This window comes from Talpa occidentalis, unplaced genomic scaffold (assembly GCF_014898055.3).
Source record: "Talpa occidentalis isolate TD23 unplaced genomic scaffold, MPIMG_talOcc4v2.1 talOcc4.5, whole genome shotgun sequence".
Lineage (NCBI taxonomy): Eukaryota > Metazoa > Chordata > Mammalia > Eulipotyphla > Talpidae > Talpa > Talpa occidentalis.
This window is the reverse complement of record NW_023604861.1, coordinates 51,110,811-51,129,427: the sequence shown is the minus strand read 5'-3', so window position 1 is coordinate 51,129,427 and position 18,617 is coordinate 51,110,811.

Sequence of the window (18,617 nt, the reverse complement as noted above, 5' to 3'; positions counted from 1 at the left end):
TCCATCAATTGAAATGTCACTTCTCCATGCCAAAGCTCCTTTTTGTTCACTTTTTCATTTAAGGTCTTTGTCCTTTGACTTCAAGTTCTAATTATTATATAAAAAAATTAAATCCTTAAAATTCCTTTAAAGTCATTCCCACAATTAAACATAGATCTTACTCTAATTAAAAACAATTTATTTTATCTATCTATAACAAAGCATTTAGCCCAGGCAGAGATTCAGAAAGATGTCCTAGGATTATTTTTTCTTATTAATTTGCATTTGCACTTCACATCATAATGTGCATACTTTTCAGCTCATATTCAATACTGTCAATCTTCAGTATTGTCAATCTATTCTTCCAAGTTTTTACCAATTTATAGTTTTACCAGCTAGTTTGTACTGTTCTTAATTTTAACAGTCACATTAATACATCATATACAAATTATCTGACCTGTTTAAACTAGCAATTTAATAGACAATGTATATAAATTAATATTCTCTCCTCCAATACGTAAATTTTCTAGACCTCATGTTAAATAAATTTGGCCTCTGTGTAATTTGCAATCAATTAAATCAAATGGCTAGTTCACCCAGAGAGAAATTGTCATACTCATCTTTTCTACCCTGTTACATTTGTGATTTCTATTAAGAAAGTAATGGTTATTGGTAGATTAAAAAATGTACAGCACAACTACATGAAAACTCAATCCTTGGCTTAATATGCCATTAGATTAATTTTGTACAATAATAAAGTTCAAGTATGTCTCTTACTCTGTTTATTCTGTTTATTCTGTTTATTCTTTGGATTACACACATACACAAACACACACAGAGTGAGTTAAATCTTTCTGAAATGTAAGTTAAAAAAATCTCTCTTGAATAAATATAGAACTACATGTAAGCTTTGTAAATTATGTTGCAGTCTTAGGAATACACTACTAGACAAACTTTTACATTTAGTGTGTTCACAATTTAATCCCCTCAGTTGTATCCTGGGATTTTCTGATATATTCAACAACCCGAGAAGCTGACTCTAACTCAATTATTTAGTGCCTGGTGGCTGAAAGCAGTCCTATGCATGCAGGGGATACACTGTCTAAAGCTGGACTGAATCACAAGTAGAATTAAATTGACAGCTTATCTCTGGTACTATATTACTTCTTTTAAATATTTGATATACCTAAAACAGAAATATGTAAGCTCCAGCTCTTCTTTCCAGCATTTTATTAACAAACAATTGCCAGAGGAGTGTGCTAATCACCTTACATCTTTATGAAAGTTATCTGACCCCAGTGAGCTATGCAATGGTTTACCTCCTATCACTACCACATCAGGGACCCTGATCATCACTGGCATTTCTGAAGTTTACCCCAGGTTTTCCATACCTGTTTGCTACCATCTCCACAAGCTAAATTGTCTCTCTTTTTCTTTGTCTTGATAAGTTCCAAAGCAAGATAGCAGGAATCTCCATACAATACATATTGTGATAAGAGTTCATATCGAAGAATTACTAGAGACTATTACTTAGAAATCATGCCTGATCTGCAAAGTAAGTTTAGTTTCCCAATGTTTTTTCCTAACACCTCATCCTTTAAAATATAACTATTCAATTCACAGTGGACCAAAAAAAAAAAAAATCCCTAAATGCCACTATCTTTAAAAACACTCTCTTAATTTCCTAAAGAAGAAATGCAAACACATAAACACACTTTAACATTTTACTATTAGCTAATGCTATAGGGTCCTGTTTACATACAGCTTCTAAGAGAAGAATCAGTAATTGTAAAAGGGTAAATTCTGACATTAGATATACGGAAGGCATTTTGATGAAGCTATTTTGACATGGGTGTTATGGGTGTGTCTGACTCTACAATTACTAGTGTTTGAGTCAGAAGTCATTACTGATATCAGTGAAAAAATATTTCACAGCAAATTTCATTAAACTACTATAACCAATAGTTCAATTCTCTGTACAGTGCAAGTCCACTTTCATTTTTTTTCTGAAATGATCCATCACTGTCACTTTTCTTTATAAATGACAATGTGAGTTCAAAATATATTTGTCCATGTTAAGCTTTATCAATTACAGCTTCACCACAATAAAATTGTCTTTCAGCCACTAATTCTATAATATTCCATTTTCTATTATCTAAATATTACACAGCATTCATTCTTCTGTCAATTTATAGTCTGTAACACAGTCCACCTTATGCAGTTCTTACTCCTGTCAGTTATATTTGTGTTTATTTCTACTATGATCCAATTTTTTCTGGGTCACTATTAGCTATTTTCGCAAAGATATCAGCAATCTTTACTGTGCTCACCAGTGAAATTTAGTCATTGTCAGTTTCACTCTGTGTTCATTATTTTTATTAGAATGTTATGAATTTAATAAAAAGTTAGGTCTTTGTATTTATTTCTCGAGCAAAATGTATTAGTGGTGGGTATGGCACCAGACAGAGTGAAAGGACTCTAAATTCAAGCTGGGAATTTAGACGTCCTTGACCTAGCAGATTTCTATTCTCTCCTAGGTTACTTTGACTAATACATTTTAGAAGACACAGGAAACTGATTCCATTTGCCATTTTTCTACCTCTTGTTTGCAAGGTCCATAGAAATGACAGTGAAAACAGCCTTAAGGGAAGACAGGACACAGCATCTAAAATAAGACTAAGTGCTATGATTACAATGAAAGGGGAAATTCTTTCCCTATAATTACCATAAATACCAGAAATTGTGGTAGTGGGTGAACTTGTACAGAAAACTAGACAGTTTCTGAGTTCAGGCAGTAAGAGAATATGAGGAACTATAAATGTGATTTTCAATAAAAGATGTTGGTACAAATGCCTTAAAAACACAGAGAAGAAAGTAATTAGTTGGGCTTGGAAAATTCACCAAAGGTGGCACTGATTTGGGCTTTCAAGGATGAGTAAACAGAATAGTGCAGACTAGATAAAGCATGAAAAAGAATAGCTAGTACATTTTGGATCAAGTCTGTGGCTATTGGTTGATGCTAATGCAAATAATGACATCCATCTATGCCACATAATATTGATTTGTTTAGAATCAGAATCCTGGACAGAGTGAAATATCTGCATTATCTTATAGGTAATTATTGTTCTCATGTTCTCATGTTTCTTCCATTTCTGGGTTAGGAAGACCAACACACTGATGAGTGAAAAGGTCACAGACTCTACAGTGGACTTGCTTTCTTTACGTTTTACACTAATATCACCATAAATTACATATCTTATTAAAATTCAACTTTTAAAATCCTTATTTAAAAAAACAGACCAGGGCCTCCCCTGGTGACACAGGCGGTTGAGCGCAGTGCTGTGAAGTTGTCTGCAGCCTCTGCAGTGACAGTTCAATCCCGGCTGGCTGGCGAGGGTCCCACATGGCACCGCAAACCTCTCCTGTCATGTCCACTGCTCCCCTCAGCAGTGTATTTCTGCCTGTTCTGTTCCCCACTCTGTCTCTGGTGAATCCTCTCACCCTCCCACGAATCTGGCCTGCATCCTGGTTCTTGTATAAATAAATAAATAAATAAATAAATAAATAAATAAATCTTAAAAAAAAAGACCAGAAGTAAAAAAGTTGCTGAAGTTTTACTACACCACACACACAACTTTAGCAATATCTTACCACAGTTCCAGCTATAGTTTATAATAAATATAATTTTACCTTGAAGACGAGTCACCGTCAGCTTCTCTTCTTTTAAACTCCCAACTATCATGTTAGAAAATCCTCTAAAATATATACTATTTTAGTTAGTATTGATATTTTATCATATTAAATACCATATAAGATGTTTTTTAAAACAACAAACCAATTTAGGTCAATTCATCCTTCTACAATTAACACTTTTGCTAAGCACACAGTTCATTTATTTGCTAAGCACACACAGTACCAAATGTACTGATCCTTTGGTAATCTAGGGCATTTCAAATGAATAAGACATGATTCCTGAAACTTGGAGACAGTAGTAGACATTTTCAAAAGGTTCCTAATAAAATAAACATTTGAAGTTAAAATTTTTTTCAAAAAGTATTATGTAACTGAAGAATGGGTGATTTACTATTTTGTGTGGAGAATCCAGAAAGTGATCTTAAGTATTAGACAGAGACTAGACACATGTAAAGAAGGAAAGAAGGATAGAAGAGAAAAGTATAGTTTAGGTCATATAGGCAAATATGTGCAGGCAGCCGCATGGGAAAAAAAAAATCACTTGAGGAGACAGTCATAAAGAAAATTGTGGATAGAGCTCTCTAAGTTAAAAAAAAAATAGGCAAGAAACAGCTGAAATAAATGCAAAGATTTGACTATCTAAATTTGGATGTTATATCTCAGAAATTACCACTGAAAACCCCAAATTTACATTGGCTCTTTAAGAAAAAAGGAAACATTTTAATGAAACTCACAACCAAATACATCCAAGAGTATAAGTCATCTACTATCCTCAGATAGCAGTGAAAATTTCCACTCAGCTACAAGTTTTTTGAAAAATTTGTAGAGAAATATTAAGCTGCTAAATTTGAAAATGATGACCAGTTCTTTCAGACTGATTGAGATAATAGAAGGCAAATATGTATTAGTCTTCGATATGGTGCAGTGGTTAAACAGAATGAAATGACAGCGCTTTTAGTCACATTTTGATGCAATACTGGCCCCACAGGTAGGTTACTATTAAATGATGGCACCTTTGGAATTGTTTGACTAATGTTCTAAATCATTTACGTGTTGTATAAAACGCATTACAGTATGTTATTTTTAATGTCTTTGGATTGCACAGGATTAACAAGTGGCTCTAAAAAGCAACCAATTTAAAAGCATTTAAAATTAAAATCAGTCTGAAGTTTCTTGGATAGTCACAGTATTAAATCTGATACACTACAAAAAGTAGCAAATTTCAGTCACAGATCTCTCAAAGCCAATTGTAATACACCTCTAAAGTCACTCACAAAAACATTAGAAAGGAAATGTAATAGATAAAAATGTTTCTAAGCAAATAAAAAATGAGTATTTCTAGCTATAATCATAGATATTACAGTCTGTCAACAGAAAAAAATCTTCAATTTGAAAATAAACCATTTTAAAAGTAAATAGTTGTAAAATATGGGGCCTGCCTGGTGGTGCAAGGGGTTAAGCACTGCACTGTGAAGCAAGCCACAGCCTCTGCAGCATGAGCTCGATCCCTGGTCGGCCAGGGAGCAACCCACATGGCAAGGCAGACCTCTCCTGTCTCACTGGCTGCTCCCCTCAGCAATGTATTTTAATTGGTCTGCCTGTTCTGCTCCCCACTCTGTCTCCGATGAATCCTCTCACCCCCTGCATCTCTGGCCTGTACCCTAGCTCATGTATGCATAAATAAATAAATCTTTTTTTAAAAAGTAACTAGTTGTAAAATAAATGAAATAAAGGAATTTAAGAAAATAATTTTTATCCAAAAAAAAACAAAAAAACAAAAAAAAAACAGTTCAGGTTTCCTGCAAATGTTTTGAACTCCGTAAGTCCTATAGACTTTTTTCCTTATTTAAAACTAAATAAACAATATTTAAATTTCATCATCATTAAGAGCCACCATCTAGGCTAGATCAAAAAAAGAAAACTGTTTCCAAATTTATTTGAGGGCTTCCCCTGGTGGCGCAGCAGTTGAGCGCTGCGATGCGAAGCTGCCTACAGCCTCTGCAGTGCTGGTTCGATCCCCAGCCACAGGCGAGGGTCCCACATGGCATGACAGACCTCTCCTGCCTCGCCTGCTGCTCCCCTTAGCAGTGTATTTCGTCAGTTTGCCTATTCTGTTCCCTGCTCTGACTCTGGTGAATTCTCTCACCCTCTCGTGCTTCTGATTGTACCCAGTGCTTGTATAAATAAATAAATAAATCCAAAACAAATTTATTTGAATGAATAACAACTTTACAAGATTATGAACTTCTATAGCAAACTAAAGAAGAAACTGAAAAGGTTAAGGAAGTATATAATTCTAAACATTTTTTAATGGAATGGTGGCCTCTAAGATATATGACTTTCTAAACTTTATTGTCACTACTGAAAACATTTAACATATGCTAAATGCTAATGCTACAAAGAATGTAAATCAGCTAAGCTGTTGTCCATAAATAAAATAGCCATGGAAAGAAATGAAAGCAAACACAGGGTTCTGTTTAAGTGTGAGGGGTCTTATTTAAAGGGTTCTGATTTTGTGTTCCTGTAAATCCTTTTTGTTTACCCAAAGCATAATAACAAAAAGCTAACACTGACAATAGCTTGTTATTAATTCTGAAATACATATTTTTAAAGATGAGCAATGAGATAATTGAACAATTTTTAAAGGGTCATTAGCTTGTATTAACAAATGGATTCTTTGGTTCCCTAATTTATCTGTCCATCTATGTATTATCTATTCTCTACTTTTTTTTTTTATCTTAAATTTTATTTTTATATTCCCCCATACAATTGCAAATGCCCCATTCTGACCCCAATCCTTCCCCTCCCGCCCCCCACCCCCCAAAAAGTGTCTCTGGTTCATAGTTTTTTGTTGATTTTGATTTTCACTTTCTTATATTCATTTTCCTGGTCCCTTATTTAAGTTTTCTAGATTCCTGCTATGAGTGAGACCATCCGGTATTTTTCTTTTTCTTTTTGGCTTATTTCGCTGAGCATGATCCTTTCCAGCGCCATCCATGTTGCTGCAAATTGCATGTGTTTATCTTTTTTGAATGCTGAGTAATATTCCATGGTATATATGTACCATATCTTCTTGATCCAGTCATCTACTTTTGGGCATTTGGGTTGTTTCCAAAGCTTAGCTATTGTAAACAGTGCTGCTATAAACATAGGGGTGCAGGTGCTCTTTGGAATTGATGTTTCTGAGTCCTTTGGGTAAATACCTAGGAGTGGAATTGCTGGATCATATGGAAGCTCTATGTTTAGTAGGTCCAGAAATCTCCACACAGCTCTCCATAGTGGTTGGACCAGTTTGCACTCCCACCAACAGTGCAGAAGAGTTCCTTTTTCTCCACACCCTCGCCAACATTTGTTGTTGCTAGTTTTTTTAATATGTGCCATTCTCACTGGTGTAAGATGGTATCTCATGGTAGTTTTGATTTGCATTTCCCTGATTACAAGTGATGTTGAACATTTTTTCATATGTCTGTTGGCCATTTGCATTTCCTCTTCAGAGAAGTTTCTTTTTAGCTCTTCTGCCCATTTTTTGACTGGATTATTTTCTTTGTTGTTGCTGAGTCTCATCAGCTCTTTGCAGATTTTTGTGATCAGTCCTTTATCATTAGTGTTGGGTGCAAAAATGTTCTCCCAGTTGGTGGGGTTTCTCTTTGTTTTTGTTATTGTCTCTTTTGCTGTGCAGAAGCTCTTTAATTTGATGTAGTCCCAGCTGTTTATCTTTGTCTTCACTATCACTGCTTTGGGTGATGTGTCTGTAAAGATGTCTTTGATGTGCAAATCCCGTTAGTGTTTCGCCTATATTTCCTTCTATGTATTTTATGGTTTCAGGTCTTATGTCTAGTTCTTTAATCCATTTTGAGTTGATTTTTGTGTATGGTGTGAGGTAGTGGTCAAGCTTCATTCTTTTGCATGTAGCGACCCAGTTTTCCCAGCACCATTTATTGAACAAACTTTCTTTGCTCCAATGCATAGTCTTTGCTCCTTTGTCAAAGATTAGTTGACCATAAATCTGTGGGTTTATTTCTGGATTTTCTATTCGATTCCATTGGTCTGTATGTCTGTTCTTGTTCCAATACCATGCAGTTTTGATGATTATGGCTTTGTAGTATAGTTTGAAGTCTGGGAGTTTGATGCCTCCATTTCCTTCTTTTTTTTTCAGGAGAGCTTTGGCTATTCGGGGTTTTTGGTGATTCCATATGAATTTCATCAATAATTGTTCTATTTCTTTGAAGAATGCCATTGAGATTTTGATTGGAATAGCATTGAATCTGTATATTGCTTTTGGTAGGATGGCCATTTTAATAATGTTTATTCTTCCAATCCATGAGCAGGGGATGTCTTTCCATTTCTTTGTGTCTTCTTCTATTTCTTTCAACAGTGTTTTATAGTTTTCTTTGTATAGGTCCTTTACCTCTTTTGTTAGATTTATTCCCAAATATTTGATTTTTTTTGTTTCAATAATAAAAGGGGTGGTTTTTTTTTATTTCTTCTTCTTCAGATTTATTGTTTGTGTATAGGAAGGCTACTGACTTTTGCGTGTTGATTTTGTATCCTGCCACTTTACTGAACTGACTGATGAGTTGAATTAGTTTTTCTGTGGAGATTTTGGGGTTCTCTATGTATATTATCATATCGTCTGCAAATAGTGATAGTTTGACTTCTTCTTTTCCTATTTGGATTCCTTGGATGTCTTTCTCTTGTCTTATTGCTCTGGCTAGGACTTCCAGTATTATATTGAAAAGCAGTGGGGAGAGTGGACATCCTTGTCTTGTTCCAGATCTTAATGGAATTGCTTTCAGCTTTTCACCATTGAGAATTATACTGGCTGTTGGCTTGTCATAGATGGCCTTTATGATGTTGAGGTATGTTCCTTGTATCCCAAGAATTTCAAGGGCTTTTATCATGAATGGGTGTTGCACTTTGTCGAAAGCTTTCTCAGCATCTATTGATATTATCATATGGTTTTTATATTTCTTTTTGTTGATGTGTTGGATAACGTTGATTGATTTTCAGATGTTGAACCATCCTTGTGTCCCTGGAATGAATCCTACTTGGTCGTGGTGAATTATCTTATGGATACATTGTTGGATTCTGATAGCTAAAATTTTATTGAGGATTTTTGCATCAGTGTTCATTAGGGAGATTGGCCTGTAGTTTTCCTTTTTTGTGTTGTCCTTGTTCGGTTTTGGTATTAGTGTAATGTTGGCTTCATGGAACGTGCTTGGTATTGTCCCTTCCTTCTCAATTTTTTGGAAGAGTTTGTGAAGGATAGGCACTAATTGTCTCTGAATGTTTGGTAGAATTCATTTGTAAATCCATCAGGTCCTGGGCTTTTTTTTGGGGAGGTTTTTGATTACCATTTCAATTTCGCTGCTTGTAATTGGTCTGTTTAGGTGTTCTATTTCTTCTTTATCTAGCTTTGGGTGATTGTAGAGTTGTAGGAATTTGTCCATCTCCTCTAGATTGTTGAACTTGTTTCCATATAACTGTTCATAGTAGTTACTGATTATTCTTTTGATTTCTGCTGTGTCCGTTGTGATTACTCCTCTTTCATTTATGATCCTGTGTATTTGTGCTTTGTCCCTTTTTTCCTTTGTGAGCCTGGCTAGGGGTTTGTCTATTTTATTGATTTTTTCAAAGAACCAGCTCTTGGTTTCATTGATCTTTTGGATTGTTTTTTTAGTTTCAATTTCATTTATTTCTGCTTTGGTTTTTATTATTTCTTTTCTTCTACTGGATTTGGGGTTTTTTTGTTGTTCTTTTTCTAGATCTTTGAGCTTCGAGATTAGGTTGTTTCTTTGAGTTCTTTCTTGTTTTTTGATGTGAGCTTCTATTGCTACATATTTTCCTCTTATTACTGCTTTTGCTGCATCCCATACATTTAGGATATTGGTGTCCTCCTTGTCATTCAATTCAAAGAATTTTTTAATTTCTTCTTTGATCTCCTCATTAGTCCAGTGGTCTTCCAGTAGTGTGGCTTTTAATCTCCATGAGGTAGGATAGTTCCTTGCCTTCTTTTTATGATTTATTTCTAGTTTGATGCCTTCGTGGTCAGAAAAGATGGTTGGTATGATTTCAATCTTGGTGTATCTGTTGATGTTTGTCTTGTGCCCCAGTATGTGATCGATCCTGGAGAATGATCCGTGTGCGCTTGAGAAAAATGTGTACTCCGTTTTTTTGGGGTTTAGTGTTCTATAGATGTCTGTTAAGCCAAATGCTCTAGGTCCTTATTTAGAGCTTTAGTTTCTTTACTTATTTTTTGTCTTGTTGATCTATCCATTGTTGATAGTGGTGTGTTGAAGTCTCCCACTACATATGTGTTTTCTCTGATGTCTATTTTCAGAGAGGACAACAGTTGTCTGATATATTTTGGTGTTCTTTCGTTTGGTGAGTATATGTTAATGAGTGTTATTTCTTCTTGAAGTATTGTCCCCTTAATCATAATGTAGTGACCACTGGGGTCTCTTTTTATTTTTTTGAGTTTGAAGTCTGTTTTATCTGATATAAGTATAGCTGTTCCTGCTTTCTTTTTTGGCCCATTTGCTTGTAGGATTGTTTTCCATCCTTTGACTTTGAGCCTATTTTTATCTTTTGTAGCTAAATGTGTTTCCTGGAGACAGCAAAAGGTTGGGTTTTGTTTCTTAATCCAGGCTGCAACTCTGTGTCTTTTTATTGAAGAGTTTAGTCCATTTACATTTAGAGTTAATATTGATATGTTAGCATCTGTATTTGCCATTATGTTTGTCTTTCCTTTGATTTTATTTATTCTTTTAATAACTTTTTTTTTTTTTTGGTCTTCTTTCGTTGTTATTCGTCCCTCTGAGGTTCTGGCTTTAGGATTCCTTGTAGTATTTTTTGGAGTGGGGGTTTAGTCGTAATGAAATTCCGGAGTTTCTCTTTGTCTGGGAAGGTCCATATTCTTTCTTCATGGAGGAAAGAGAGCTTTGCGGGATAGAGTATTCTTGGTTGGCATCTGTTTTCTTGGAGTCTGTTGACTATGTCCCTCCACTCTCTCCTTGCCCGTAGTGTTTCTTCAGAGAAGTCTGATGTCAGCCTGATTGGTTTTCCTTTGAATGTTATCTGTTTCTTTCCTCTTGTCAGCTTCATTATTTTTTCCTTGTCCTGGATTCTTGGGAGCTTTACTATTATGTGTCTTGCTGTGTTTTTCCTTTCGTCGTGGAAGTTTGGTGTTCTTCTTGCTTCTTGTATATCAATTTTCAGCTCCTTCTTCGCATTTGGGAAGTTCTCTTCAATTATCTCCTGGAATATTTTCTCTGTTCCTACATCTCTCTCCTCTCCTTCTGGAATTCCTATAACTCTTATATTTCCTTTCCTCATGGAGTCAGATAGTTCCCGAAGTCTTTCTTCATTCTTTTTCCTTCGTACTTCTCTTTCCTTTTCTGTTTTGGTTCTTTTTATTTCTGTGTCTTCAAGAGAACTTATTCGTTCTTCCATTTCTTCTATTCTGCTTTCCTTGCTTTTCCCGGAGTTCTTTAGTTCCTCCATTAATTCTTTGATCTCCTGCATTTCTTTTACTTCCCTCTTTAGGGACTCAATTTCATTCTTCTGACCATTGTTTTCCCTCTTTAGGGACTCAATTTCCTTCTTCTGATCTATCACTTTTTTAATCATGGCAATTTTAAATTCTCTTTCTGGAAGGCTCAGAAGTTCTTCCAAGTTGCTGTCGTTGCAATCTGGGGAGTGGTTTTCTTTTTGTGGTGTGCTTCTTTCCTGAGGAGTTGTTAGGTTGCATGTGGTTCTTCTACTCCCTACTGTCTGTTTTCTAATTTGTCGTATGCGTTGGGACACTGTGTTGCTCGGACTGACTGGCATCTTGGGTGAACTTCTCTGTTCCCCTCTGGCTCTTCCAGGAGCCATCTCTGTCTTCTGGGGGAGCTTTCTGCTGGTTTTAGGCAGTTTTTACTGAAGAAATGTCCCTGTTCTCAAATGGCGAAGCGGGATGCAGTCCCTGCGCCTCCGGTTTCAGGCACACTCTTCTGCGCACCCAGTCTGCCCCGGACGTGGGTGCCTGCTCCCTCTGTGGGCTCAGACTGCTGGTCGGAAGGGGCCTGGCGTGGAATAACTTCCCGGCTGGCCACTGCAGAAGCCTTCTGCCCTTTTCAAGCAGTCTTAAGAAATTTCCTGTTCTATGGGGTGTTAGTGACTTTTTTTTCCTGGTCGCTAGGTGGCGCCAGCGATCTCTCCTATTGTCCTTGGGGGGCTGTTTTTCGCCTCCCCCCACCCCGTGGGACAGGGAACAGAGCGGGAATGGTAGGGTACACCTCAACAGCTTTGGGGTGCTGTGTCTGCCTTGTGCCCCACCGTCGTGGAGAACCCACGCCCCGAATTTTCGTGCCCCGGGTCTCAGTTCAAAGCCCTCAGGTCCTGGACGCGGGCTGTAGCCCAGTTCAGTGGCACGGGAATGGCGCCTTTTGCACTGCTCCCGTGCCTGGGTGCCTGGTTCCTGCTTACTCAGGGAGGGACCTTCACCTCAGTGAGGACCTCCACGCGTCTCCCCGCAAGCCTAGGTCGTCTCCCCGCAAGCCTAGGTCGCAGGCGCGGGTACCTGGGCAGCCGCGATTCCGGTCTGCACTTGCTTTTCAAGCTCGCTGAGCGCGCCGCGTTTCTGCGCAAGCTTACCGGCAGCCCGGGCTGTGTGCGCGTCTCCCGGGGTCTTTGTTCTTCTCTAATGGCGCCCGGAGCCGTTCGCTCACCGCTGCGGCGAATCCTGCAGGGTTCGCCTCAGCTCCCGTTCAAGGGGTGTGGTGGCTGCAATAGTTCCTTTCCACTCACAGTCCCGCTTGCTGCGTCGTTTGTTCTTGTTGGCCGTTTTGGTTTGTTGTTTTCCTCCTCTCTGCCGGTCGGAGAGTGCCGCCTCTGTGGGCGGGGGAGGGGAGCAGGGTTCTGCGCTTCCCTCCCTTCTAGTCCTCTTTTATGGCCACTTTCTTCTTTGGTTAGTTTGCTGCAGTCACCAGTTTATCTTCCGTGTCTCAGTTCTCACTGGGACCTGCCGCTTTTCCTCCCTATTAACTTTTTTTAATGGGAGATCTTACTCGCAGCGTCTCCTCGCCGCCATGTTGCTCCGCCCCCCCCCCTATTCTCTACTTTAAAAAAAAAATTACTTATGCATACAAGAATTGGGGTACAGGCCAGAGGTGGGGGGTGAGAGGATTCACCAGAGACAGAGTGGGGAGCAGAACAGGCAGACTGACTGAAATACACTACTGAGGGGAGCAGCGGGCAAGACAGGGGAAGTCTGCTGCACCATGTGGGTAGTTCCCTGGCCAGGGATCGAACTCATGCTGCAGTGGCTGCAGATAGCTTCATAGGTTGCTTCTTAACCCCTTGCACCACCAGGGAGGCCCATATTCTCTACTTTATTTATTTTTTATTTATTTATTTTAAAAGATTTATTTATTTATTTGTTTGTTTATTTATTTATACAAGCACTGGGTACAGTCAGAAGCGCAGGAGGGTGAGAGAATTCACCAGAGCCAGAGTGGGGAACAGAACAGGCAGATTGACGAAATACACTGCTGAGGGGAGCAGCGGGCGCGGCAGGAGAAGTCTGCGCACCGTGTGGGACCCGCGCTAGTGGCCGGGGATCGAACCAGTGCTGCAGAGGCTGTGCAGCCCAGCGTTCAACCGCTGCGCCACCAGTAGAGGCCCCTATTCTCTACTTTATTATCAAAGATGGTTGGTTCCCTCTGGGATGTTGCTTCCAAAACCTATTTGTTTCATTTAGCAACAATTTCTGCAGCAACTCAAAAGGCCCTTTTTTGTGACCTATGGTTTGCAAGATTGATCATGTTCATTCCTGCCACATTTAGAGGTGGCATTTACCATGTTTTGCCACCACAGCTTCTGTGGAAAGGGGGAAAACATTCAGGTTTTTCTTCTTTTGAAGGTTAATAACCCATTGAGCTTTGAAACAATCTAAAAGGTTGTATATAGGTTGTTTGGGCCTTTAAAAAAAAATCTCTAAACTGAGACCTATGAATTTGAATTTAAGTTTCCAAACAAAATTAAAATTCCATTAGAGGGGGGAAAAATCTGATAAAAGTTAAAAACTAATATTTTAGCATCAATATTTAACATTAGTTGTAAGTGAAAGAAAACATTGTGGTATATCTATATGAATACAGGTAAGGTAATATAGATTATCTTTAGCATAATACCTATAATGTCAGTAACTTTCTAATTTTACATCAAGTTCTCAGAATCTGAAAACATATCCATCTTATCCCAGATTGATGTAACAAAATATCATAGGCTGAATGGTTCAAAAAGCAGAATTATTCATTTCTCAAAGTTTTGGGCACCAGAAAGTCCAAGAAAAAGGTATGAGTAGATTTGGCTCCTGATAAGGGTTATCTTTCTAGTTTGAGATGGTTTTCTTCTCTCACTGTATCCTCATATTGCAGAAAGAAGAAATTATTTATTGTTACTGTTCTTTTAAGGGCACAAATCCCATCATGGGGAATCCATTTTCATGAACTCATCTAAACCTAATTTTCTCCCATAGGTCTCACCCTCTAATAATATTACACTGGGGGGTGGGGGGGGTAAGAGCATCAAGATATGATTTTTGGGAAAACAGGCATTATCAATAACCCCAAATAAACAGTATTTTGAGGCACCTTCTCTATTTTCTAACTTTACTATATTCCAATTACATTTAAATTCTTTCAAAGCTAAGGTGTATCTGAATTTCATATTCTGTGCTTAAATAGAGCTTCTTTTAGTTAAAATATTAGAATTTGGGGGAATAAAGCATAATATTATAAAGAAACATCAGAAGTAAATATAGTTGACTAAGGTAATTTAGAAAATACTTATTTAGGAGTATTAGTCTTCAAAATCATTTTCAATCCCATTCTCCAATTTGTTGACACAGAGAAAACAAATGAAGAAAAGAGACAGTCCTTCTAATCACCTAAAAAGATTATTTTCTGAGAAATAGGGAATGTTTTTCCCTTTATTTTTATTGAGGTAAGTTGGTTAATATCCTTGTTTGTATTTGGGAGGATAGGATACCCCCCACTTTCAGTGTTGTTATTATAGTGGACCCACCACCAAAGTATTCGAAGGCTATCACCTTAGTTCATTTTACTCTCCCCCTATTCTGCATTCCTCAGTTCTATAATCAGTTTTCAAGGGTTAGTTTTTAAGTTTTGCTTTACTGGTCCCTTTTTTACTTTCTCTATATTCCACTTTATAAGAGACACCATGTGGTATTTGTCTTTCTCCTTCTGACATATTTCACTTAATAAAATCCCTTCCTGTTCCATCCATGTTGCTCCAGATGGCATGAGTGTCTTTTTTGATTACTAAGTATTATTCCATTGTGTGTAAATACCATCTTCTTGATCCAGTCATCTGTTTTGGGGCACTGAGTTTGTTCCCATATTTTGGCTATTGTAAATATTACTGCTATGAATACAGGATTAGTAGTTTTTTGTTCTCTGGATAGATGCGTAGGAGTGGGATTGCTGGGTTAGAAGGGAGATCCATTTTTAATCTTTTGAGGAACCTCCACAGTTATGTTTTTCATAAGGGCTGAGCCCATCTACATTCCCACCAACAAGGTAAGAGGGTTCTGAAACAAGGAATTTAAATGAAAGATCCATTAATTATAATGTAACTATCACATGCCTATAAACATTAAGTTAAAAAGTCAATATCCAGTTAACATTTTACTTTTTTCAGTCCTTACAATATGTGCTACTTTCTAGATGAATGACTTGGTTAGAAATGTCAATGAACTCAACAGATTTGTAGATCAGATGTGTCAGAAAACAGACAACACCCAAATGCTGTCAAACCAAGAATAGTTCATTACCTGTAGACAAATAATGGAGGCAGGGAGTTAGGGACCCAAAGACTGCCTTCCTGGCTAAAGATTCAAAAAGGTTTCCAAAAGAAAAAGTAGTCTTTGGATTTTAGGTGCTAGAAGTGGAAAGCAGTGCTGAGGTATCTGCACAGGTATGGGGCAGAATATGGTTCTTACATATATCAAACATTTCAAAAAGGGTGATTAATTTCCTCTCCTGCATGGAGATTTTAATATGCTAATGAGGCCAATAGCTACTTCAGGTTATTCAGGGTAGAACTACACATTTTCTGCATCTGTCTTGCGCTGGCAGGCTGCTCAAAAAGCATAGGAGTGGTTGGAATCTGGTAATCAGGATAAGTTGAAATATTGTTTAATATAAATGAATCAAGCAACATTGTTTCTGAGTAAATCAGTGGGGTTCTTTAATCGCCCTCAAGGGGTCAGTTTAATATAAATTAGTCAAGTAATACTCCTTCAAGTAAATCAGCAGGTACTCTAAATGCCCTTCTGGGAGTATAGCATTAACTGCCTTAATCATTTGCTTCCCAGTTCTCTGAGGTTCTGGATTGATAACAGAAAAGGGTGACACTGAATCTGAAAGTTACTGAGAGCTAAAAATAAAACTCTAATAATGAGTGAACCCCATGGTTAATATCAGCTTTACATTAGTAAAAAAGAGTATTACTACAATCACTTCATTTCAAGAGACCAAACAATGTGAATTACATGAGTTACTTTTTGTTTTATCTATCAACATTTTCTAGCTCTAAGGGATCACAGTATAACCAGAAAGTGAGAAATATCTTATGAGCAAGGTCAAAATGTTTACTTTTCCAAAGAATAAACTAGTAATTAGTAATCCATTCAATTTCTTTCGCTTTTTTCCTTCTTCCTCTTCCCCTTCTTTTTTTCTCTACATAGATAAGGTAATACATTTTAATTTCAAGAAATGAACACAAACAGCTCAAAACAAACTGGGAAAATATAGTTTAACAGGGCCACATTTTTAAAGAAAATGTATACACAAGCTTTAGTAAGCACATTTCATTTATTTAACAAACATTTACTGTTCCTGTAACTTTCTAAGCACTTTTCTAATTGTTTTAATATCAAGTGATTTAATCCTAACAACTCAGTGAGTGAGGTCCCTTTATTAATATCCCCAAGTTACAAATCATGAAACAGAAGCTCAGAGAGCTAAGGCCTTGCCCAAGGTTACAAAGCCAACAAGTGAGATTATAGGTGAAAAGATATTGGGAGAATTATTTCTCTTAAAGCTCTTTATTTTTCTGTATTACAAATAAGACAATATTTCAACCTTTACAACAAAATAAGCTTTTACCGTAGCTGTTATTTTAAAATTGTTATTCTTATAAAATTACAAGTTTGTTTGTTTTTACATGGTGACCCACTCCCTTGTGCCCACTCCCAGTCATCCACACTGAGAATGTTCTGGCCCAAAGAAAAGGAAACTTTCACAACTCAACAGTTTCCTTTAGTTTTAGGACCATGGTGATAACAGTATCTCATTCCCCCCAAACTTACTGTACCATCTGAAGAAACATTCTATACATATACCTAGTTCCTTCTTAGTGAGGACTTGCACCATGGCTTATTCGAATTCCTCCAGAGAACTGAAAGGGTAATGGAGGAAAAGAGTTAAATTGCTTTTGCAAAACCAACACCCTTCCAAAAGCTTCTGTTTTGAGTTTCTAATAAAGCACAAAAAGCAGTTCAAAAGAGTTCCAGGGCACCCACTATAGAGTAGACAAGGTGCTTATACTAGAAATATAAAGATAAATGAGACACAATTTGTGCTAACAGAACTATACCAAATAATAAAATATCAAATCTTATGAAGAATTTGAATTCTTCATAAAGTTCAAAAAAGCAAGCAATAATTTCCCTAAATAAGATCACTGCAAAACTAATGGCTACAAAACTTTTATAAACATATTTACAGAATACCATATGCCAGTTCAAAGAAGACTTTTCCCCCCTGGATCTGTACAGGATTATTTTGTCACTTGGAAATAATCATTTCCTGGAAATAAACATGAGTCATTAAAATGCCTGGGTGAAGACTGAATTTAAAAAAAATCAAGTTCAGTTCCTTTAAGTTTCTACAAGAGCAACAATTATCCTGCTACCTGTGTATTCGTATGTTTTTGTAGCTCACAATAATTCCTTAGTACTTCTTTCATGTCTGGTTTGATGTTGATATAGCCTCTCAATTTTTGCTTTTCAGTGAATCTCCTAACCCTTCTTTTTGTTTTGAATGATAGTCTTACAGGACAATGTATTGTACTCTGGAGATTTTTCTCCTTGAGTACTTTAAATATCTCTTGTATTCCTTTTCTGTCTATAAGAGTTCCTCTGAAAAGTCAGTAGTCTTACAGGTGATCCCTTAGTGGTTGCTCTTTGTTGTCCCGACCTGCGGGATTCGGAGGCACGAAAAGAGAAGGGCTGAGGATTGAAATGAGGGGCTTGACAACTTGACGCTAGCGTTTGCTTCTTTATTTTTCCTTTTCCTTCTCTTTTACTTTTCCCTGTCTTTCTTACTTCCCTGGCCTTCTCTCTGCTCCTCTCGCAGCGCTCTCCTCTCTCGTGGTTCTCCTCTTAAATCTCTTTTCTTCTTCTTCTCTCTCTCCCGTGTTCTCCTCTAATACCCTCGTAGCTCCTCCCCCCGTACCTCCCAGTCTCATGTGCTTTACAGGAAAAACCTGTGGTTCTCCGAAGGCGAAATGGTAAAGCGAACTCATGGCACGCATATGCAACACGGCACATACTCTGGACGGCTCTGGACACTTTGTCTCAATGTTTTTAATATTGCACCCTTGTCTTTGTCTTTATCTTTCAAGATTTAATAATAATGTGTTTTGGAGTGTGCCTGCTGATTTTTTTTTTTTTTTTAAGAACTCTTGGGCCTCTTAGATCAGAACATATGTTTCCTTTCCCAGATTGAGATGATTCTCAACAATTACTTCTTTACAAAAATTTTCTATGCCTTTCTCTTTTCCATCTGGGACCCCCATCACATAAAGATTATTTCTCTTCTGTTTATCTCAAAGAACTCTTACACTGTTTTCATTTTATTTTTTAATTTGTTGTT